Source organism: Anabrus simplex, chromosome 4, assembly GCF_040414725.1.
Source record: "Anabrus simplex isolate iqAnaSimp1 chromosome 4, ASM4041472v1, whole genome shotgun sequence".
Taxonomy (NCBI): Eukaryota; Metazoa; Arthropoda; class Insecta; order Orthoptera; family Tettigoniidae; genus Anabrus; species Anabrus simplex.
This window is the reverse complement of record NC_090268.1, coordinates 84064784-84072153: the sequence shown is the minus strand read 5'-3', so window position 1 is coordinate 84072153 and position 7370 is coordinate 84064784. Positions and strand designations below refer to the sequence as shown.

Sequence of the window (7370 nt, the reverse complement as noted above, 5' to 3'; positions counted from 1 at the left end):
AGCCCCCCCCCCCCCCTCCAAGGCAGCGCCGGGGAAGATACCTGGGTCTTCGGGGGTGGCAGTCATTATTGCTATCACTACACCAACGAGATCGGCAATTTATTATTTACGACTCCGAGTATTCCATACAATGCGACTGAAGTTTAAAATACACATTAGGATTCTCTTTCATTGTTCCTAAAACCATCTTCCTAATGCTCATACTTTCCTATTCCGTAAAGACCTAATTTCTCTTAAAACATCAGACTTAGATATTACGCTATTCGCTTACCTGTAGAAGATTCCAATTCACAAGTAACAGTCTCTTCAGTCGTCGATGCACTAGTAGACTTCCTGTCAAAAAATGTTGATATTTTCGGCAAGTTTTCAATTTCATTCAAATTTTGTTATTTTAATTTACGTTTTTTGACACCACTAGAATATTTTCTATACATTTTAAAAGAACATTAAAGTTGTAACTTACGAATGGTCCAATAATCAGAGGTGAACTGGAAGTTCTCTTCCTGATGCAATGATATAGTATAGCATGCGCATTCCACCGTGCTTCCCCTGTCCCCTCCTGGTCACTTCCTAGCTCTTCCCCCCTTCACCCTCTGCCCGTACTCGCAAGCTGCCAGATTTAAATTTTCGTCAACAATAACCTTTACAATAATTACAGTGCGTAAGTAGCGAGGATTCGTGTCTCCGGACGGTAACTGATTCTAGCAGTGATGAAATACTAACGCGGACAGCTGATAAGAAGGGAGGAAGGAAGGAAGGAAGGAAGGAAGGAAGGAAGGAAGGGAGAGTGCAGGTTCGATATTTAGCGAGCATAAATATTCATGTACATGCACGGAGGTGGAGCAGCAGGCCTTTTTATACAATTTTAGGTTCGGCCAAGGGCCGGGGCCCCTTGACACGCGGGACCCGGGGCTGCAGCCCCTTTAGCCCTCCCTTTAATCCGGCCCTGCTGAAAGGTGTACGTTAATTTTTTCAAAAGACATGTTCAACAGTGAAATTAAGTGTGGAAAGTGTAAAGGCGATAAACCACCTCTTTTTCTACTATGAAAATTTCTGAGACCTCTGTTAAACAACATTGCTTTGAACCACTCAAGTAGAAGAGAAAGTTTTGAAACTTGATAAGAAGCCCCTCAAAAGGAAAGTTTTGAAACTTCAATGACATATCCACGCCAATGCAGCACCGCTCTATAAATAAAGTACTGTCAATACTAGCAAAAACATTCAGTTCTTTTTATTTAGGATATACTTTACTTATTGACATATCCACCATGCGAATACAGGGGGGCAACAACGCGATCCAAGCAGCTGAATGGTGAACTAGGAAGCAACCCGTTTCCACGAGTGCATTTCAAGGCCTTCGTAGGCAACGGCAACGTCCAGAACTACCAATCAGCTATTTCTGCTCACGTCATGGGAGTGCTGCTGCCATATTGGTTCAACTGAGTTATAAATTGGGACTGTCTTGCTTATGCATGCCTATTTTTCGGTTTTAGAGCAATACTGGAGGTATTTTCGGAGTTTTGAAGGTATATGAATGTGTACGAACATATTATATTACCAAAATAAACTGTAGCTTTCTTCAGTGTGTTCTTTGATGGATATGCTACCGCAAAACGTGACAGCTGTCTCACCCACAAAAGTGAGGGAATAGACTCACGATCATAGGAAATGGAAATCAGTTGTTGCAAAATGTGGCAATAACATTTAGCCAGTAAATATTTTCTTACCAGGTAGAAATTCAATTGGGAAATGGACTTATACACTCTTGTATAGTCAATATCCATATGAACTGATCATAACCTCAGGGCGCTTTATTATAACAGCTATCCGCTGCAGTCGCTTAAGTGCGACCAGTATCCAGTATTCAGGAGACAGTAGATTCGAACCCCACTGTCGGCAGCCCTGAAGATGGTTTTCCGTGGTTTCCCATTTTCACACCAGGCAAATGCTGGGGCTGTACCTTAATTAAGGCCACAGCCGCTTCCTTCCCACTCCTAGCCCTTTCCTGTGCCATCGTCGCCATAAGAGCTATCTGTGTCAGTGCGACGTAAAGCAACTAGCAAAAAATATAACAGCTATCCTTAGTTTACAGACTTCTCTTCCTTCTTTTTACTGACTATCTGAAGGATAATGTTAATTTTTAAATTTTATTGTACTCTATATTGAATGTATTGTTAATAAGATTGTTTAAAAATCTAAACTGATGTGTTTCTTGCTGGTGGTCTTCCGTTTTTCATTCTAGGTAATATTATTCATCACTTTTGTAACTCTTAAATAAATGTACAATTATAGTGACATTCTTAATCTTTCAATCTAGTGTAAAGAAAAATAGTGTAGGTATCACAATTCTGTAAGTTATTAGCAAAAAGAGCAATCTCCTTACATGTTGGTATCAAAAAGATCAATATCCACGAAAATGTGAAAGTTAGTATCAAAAGGGACAATCTCCGAAATACAATTTAAAATACCTAATAAACCATTAATTATATGGTAGGTTTTCTTTGAGTACTCGCTCACAGCCTGTCAGTTATGTATGTAAGACAAAAATCACCCAGATAGAGTGAATTGAAATGCATTAGATAAAAAAACACACCCACTGTAAAGTGCAGGAAGGTAGAGATTGCTCTTTTTGATACCAATAGCCTCAGCTAATCTTGTTAAACACCCTACACCGTCACTTGTCTCAGGCCTCAGCTATTCAAGAATTTTGGGATAACTGTAATGTTAATATATTATACCGTACATTCTTTTGCATGGTGAGCATTCTAAACACTCTCTCAAGGATCATCCCTAATCGCATTCTCGTCTACATAACCTGTCAACTAATATTTCGTAAAGTTATAACAAAGCTAAAAGTACATTTTCTAAAAGTGCCGAATTATTTATGAAATAAAGTGTAAGAATGAAATATGTTTCCCTGAAGATAAAGCGATTAGTGTAGTGACTGGGTAATGGCTTTAAGCAGCACTTAATAAATTTCTACGAAGAAGAGAAGGACCAGTCTTCACATCCTCTTTGGAGCCAGGCCTGGGTGGAACGTCACGTCGATCCTCTTTGGCGACGTCTCGGTCTCAGTCTCTGGTTTGCAGTCAACGCCAACGCAGTGTTACTCGGCAACTCATTCGCTTTGCTCGGCAAATGCTAGGAGTCTGTGCTAAGCGTGTTATTCGTAACAAGGAGAGACAGGTAAGGCTATGAATTTAGATTAACAGGGTATTTTAAGTCACGGATAATAATTTGAATATAATCTAACGTTAGCTGTTGAAAGTTGTAAAATATTGCTTACTTACAAAGCTTATCGCTGTCACGATGTGGAAAGCTGGAATAGACCTGGCTTTCTGTCAAATTGGTAGCCTACCAATTGGAACTTAAGGAAATATTCCCTTAGCTGTGAAGTAGATAGTGATTTATTTACAGAAAATCTGGAGTGAAGAAACATAACGTTTATTTGCATTCACTGTTCACCCATATATTTTTTCAATGCTCCCATTTCACGCTACATCGAAAAAGATTTTACGTCAACTGCTATCGCAAAATGTAAAAGTTCCAACAACTGTAGCTAATCATGTTAAACACCCTACACCGTAACTTGTCTCAGGCCTCAGCTATTCAAGAATTATTTTTACTTCCCCATTCAAACTTGACTTCATTAAAAAGAATCATACGTTATGTTACAGCGGAAGTTACATGTTTAAACATCGTACTTATGTTAGGCCTACTTTCCATCTTTGTAAATTTATTTTTAAATGTTCATTCGCCGCTTCGTATTAAGATTTAACAGCGTTCGTATGTACGACAGAAAAAAAAAAATAGTATTTCATGATCATTCCTTTGCGAATGGTTGTTAAAAACTTCTCATAACAACCTCAAAAATATTTTCTTTATATTAGGTACCAGTCTTATGTGTAATTAGAATAATTTGACCCACAGTACATTTGCTGTTACATTTGGAACTCGTTTTATTTAAACACGATTGGGAAGTTACATGGTTAGATCCCAGAACATCAAGTACCGTGCCGGTACCGGTATTCATTTCGTATGGTAAGTATCTTTTCGTCCTACAATTTTTAGGTCCCTATTTAAAATACCGGGGTGTCTGGCCTAATGCTAGGCCAAAGTACATTACAAAACACTGTAGCTATTAAACAACCGGGCGAGTTGGCCGTGCGGTTAGGGGCGCGCAACTGTGAGTTTGCATCCGGAAGATAGTGGGTTCGAACCCCACTGTCGGCAGCCCTGAAGATGGTTTTCCGTGGTTTCCAATTTTCACACCAGGCAAATTTTGGGGCTGTACCTTACGGCTTACACTTTCCTCTTAAGATTACAAAATGACCTTTTAATAAACACAACGAGGTGCCGTAAATTAATGTAGAATGTACCTCATATATTGTAAGTAACCGGCGAAAACAGTTTCTTTTTAGAAATACCCTTAGCTGTGGAATTGTGAAGTAAATAATGTTATAGGGTATTTACAGATCGCGGATAAGAAAAAATATATAGTTGAAAAGTATTACGGGTATTTGCATTCACTGTTCGGCAAGTTATATTCATTTTTTAAACACTTTCTTCCCCATTCTAACTTAAAATGAATCGTACGTTCCCTTGCGAGAAAAATTGCGACGTGAGACATTACAGTAGAATGGGTGTGGTTTGAAGCGATCAACTCTAATATTTACATTCACTTCGTGGTAATATTACTCCCAAGTGTATCTCGCTCAGCGTGTACGGTATTCGGTACGGTTCGCGATCTTCAGTAATTATCTGTCTAGTATAGAACAGCGTAGCGTAATTTACAGTTTAGCGTAGCATAAGTTAGTACAATACAGGTTTAATAGTTAAGTGTATAAAAATAGCTGTAATTTTATTTACGTCCGTGTATTGGTTAGTGAACTTAGTTCGTGCGTGTTTACCATGCCTCAGTGGAGTTCGGGAAATACAGGTGGCAAGAATGTATTCATCTTCTTGTGCCAGCCATTAGCGGTGAGTGATGTTATTTCCTCATTCTCTTGTAATAAGATATTCTCTTTATAGTGTCGGATGTTAGTGTAGTTTTTGTGAATTTGTTTTCAATCCCGATTCAGTACCTTTTCTGAGTAAGGTATTACATTTTACGAGGGCTGTTTACTGCGGTCGAATTGCATCAGCTGTTCTCGCAGCATAAGCGCGCTGGCAACAGAGGTAAGGGTACGGCCATAGTGCACCGCTTCCTGCTTTATCGCGGCGGGCGAGCGGGAAAGAAAAGATAGTGAAAACTGATTGGGGCGGCCACAGTACACCCGCCTACCTGCGTTAACCAGCTCAAACCGCTTCTACCCGCTTTAACAGGAAATAATAATTATTTCTTTTCCCCGCTTGAACCGCTTACCGCCCAACACGCCCGGTCAGTCTGCTGTTTATCTTCCGACTGCGCACGTTGTTCTCACTCTTGCTTTAATAAAATGGAAGCGGATAAAGACATTTTAATCTCCAAAGTATTTATGAAAAGTGTAATTTGGGACAAAAGGTTGCAAGCCCATGCCAACGTTGTTGGCAAAGCATGGAAGGAAATAGCTGCTGAAATGGGTGTTGAAGACGGTGAGAAATAGACAGTACTTTTATTATTATTATTATTATTATTATTATTATTATTATTATTATTATTATTATCAACACAAATTAAGTCGTCATTATTATATCAAACAACTACATTAGTAGTTACTAAACATTACTGCATTTCCCAGTAATGTTTTCAGATTTTTCCTAATGGTTGAATAGTTTTGAACGGGACTTCAGCTGATCGAGTTATTAACAGTATAAAACTATGTAAATAATCAATCGATAAACTAACAATTCTGTTTGTTTTCTCAGATGGGGTTCTGCGGAAAAAGTGAAATTATCTGAGAGACCAATTCGCCATAGAAATGGGAAAGTTCCCTCCCTGTCGTTCAGGTGATGCTGGCGGTCATCCAGAATTCAAATGGCCATATTCTAAATCACTGATGTTTTTAGTGGGCATCGTCAACCCAAGAACTACATCGAGCAACTTGAAAAACAATAAAACTCTAGCTCAGTAGGAAAATGAGCATTCTGAAATGGTTGCTCACACTGCTGCTGGGTGTGGAATTAAACTTACGGAGGGTGTTCAGGAAGTGGAAAAACAACACACAGCTCAGGAAACACAACAGGATGAAACCGTAGGCTTGCCAAGAAAAAGGAAACGAGACGAATTAAGTTCAAAACATAACCAGAAAATGATACAGATTGCGGGAAAAAAGGCTTCTTTGTTGGAACGCGTCATACAAGAACGCAGATGTGACCGATGTGACGACAATGATGATGCATTGTTCTTTCGAAGCGTTTTGGCTTATGTAAGCAAAATACCGCAACATCTGAAACTGCGGCTCAGAAATAGTTCAGCAATTAGACTAGTTCAGTTCGTTTACCCGAGTACCCAGGATATTCCACACATTCCCAGCCCTAATTCCAGTCATGGTGGTACTTCATACTCGAACAGACCGTTCAGACCGCACTTCACGGAGATGCATTTGAGACATTGCGTACTGCGTCAAACGAAACTGTTAGGTGAATTTGTGTTACCTTAAAAAGTGTAATGCTAAACATTTTCATTAATATTTACTTCGTATTCATTATCTAATAAATTAGTTTTGAAAAAGTGTACTTTTAACGCTTCCACCATTAATTTATCGTTGAAATTACATGCGTTTTTATTTTATAAGACGATTTACGTCGCACCGACAGAGATAGGTCTTATGGCGACGATGGGACAGGAAAGGTTTAGGAGTGGGAAGGAAGCGGTCGTGGCCTTAATTAAGCTATAGCCCCAGCATTTGTCTGGTGTAAAAAGGGAAACCACGGAAAACCATGTTCAGGGCTGCCGACAGTGGGGTGCGAACCCACTATCTCCCGAATACTAAGTACTGGCCGCATTTAAGCGACTGCAACTATCTATAGCCTAACTATTGTTATAAAACCCTGCTCAAAATTACCACACCGTTTTACATACACAGTTTACCTTTTGTATAAATAAAATAATCGAAACTAATAATTCAAAACTACTTTCCTACTACCATAAGACGTTCTTCTGGAAGAATTCTGTGTTGGTGAAAGTTACACCATCCTTTTCTTATCCGGTATTCGATTTTGTTCAAGATGTAGTCTAGTCTGTTCATTCATTCGGAAATATTCGTAAAATGTCTCGGGGTGAGCTTTCATTTGAGATAACAAAGTATGTTATTCCCCTACTTTAGGGCGAGTTCTGTTCATTTCGTACCGGGCGAGTTGGCTGTGCGGTTAGGGGCGCGTGGCTGTGAGCTTGCATCCAGTAGATGGTGGGTTCGAATCCCACTGTCGGCAGCCCTGAAGATGGTTTT

The 7370-nt window shown here is 39.5% G+C and overlaps 1 long non-coding RNA gene across 1 annotated transcript in view; it reads left to right on the top strand.

Moving 5' to 3' along the window:
- The first annotated feature begins 3004 nt into the window (after positions 1-3004).
- LOC136872429 (uncharacterized) overlaps positions 3005-7370 on the top strand; it is an 89378-nt gene continuing 85012 nt past the window's right edge. The window contains exon 1 of the long non-coding RNA XR_010859892.2: positions 3005-3186. This is a non-coding gene — a long non-coding RNA (uncharacterized lncRNA). The remainder of the gene's footprint in view (positions 3187-7370) is intronic.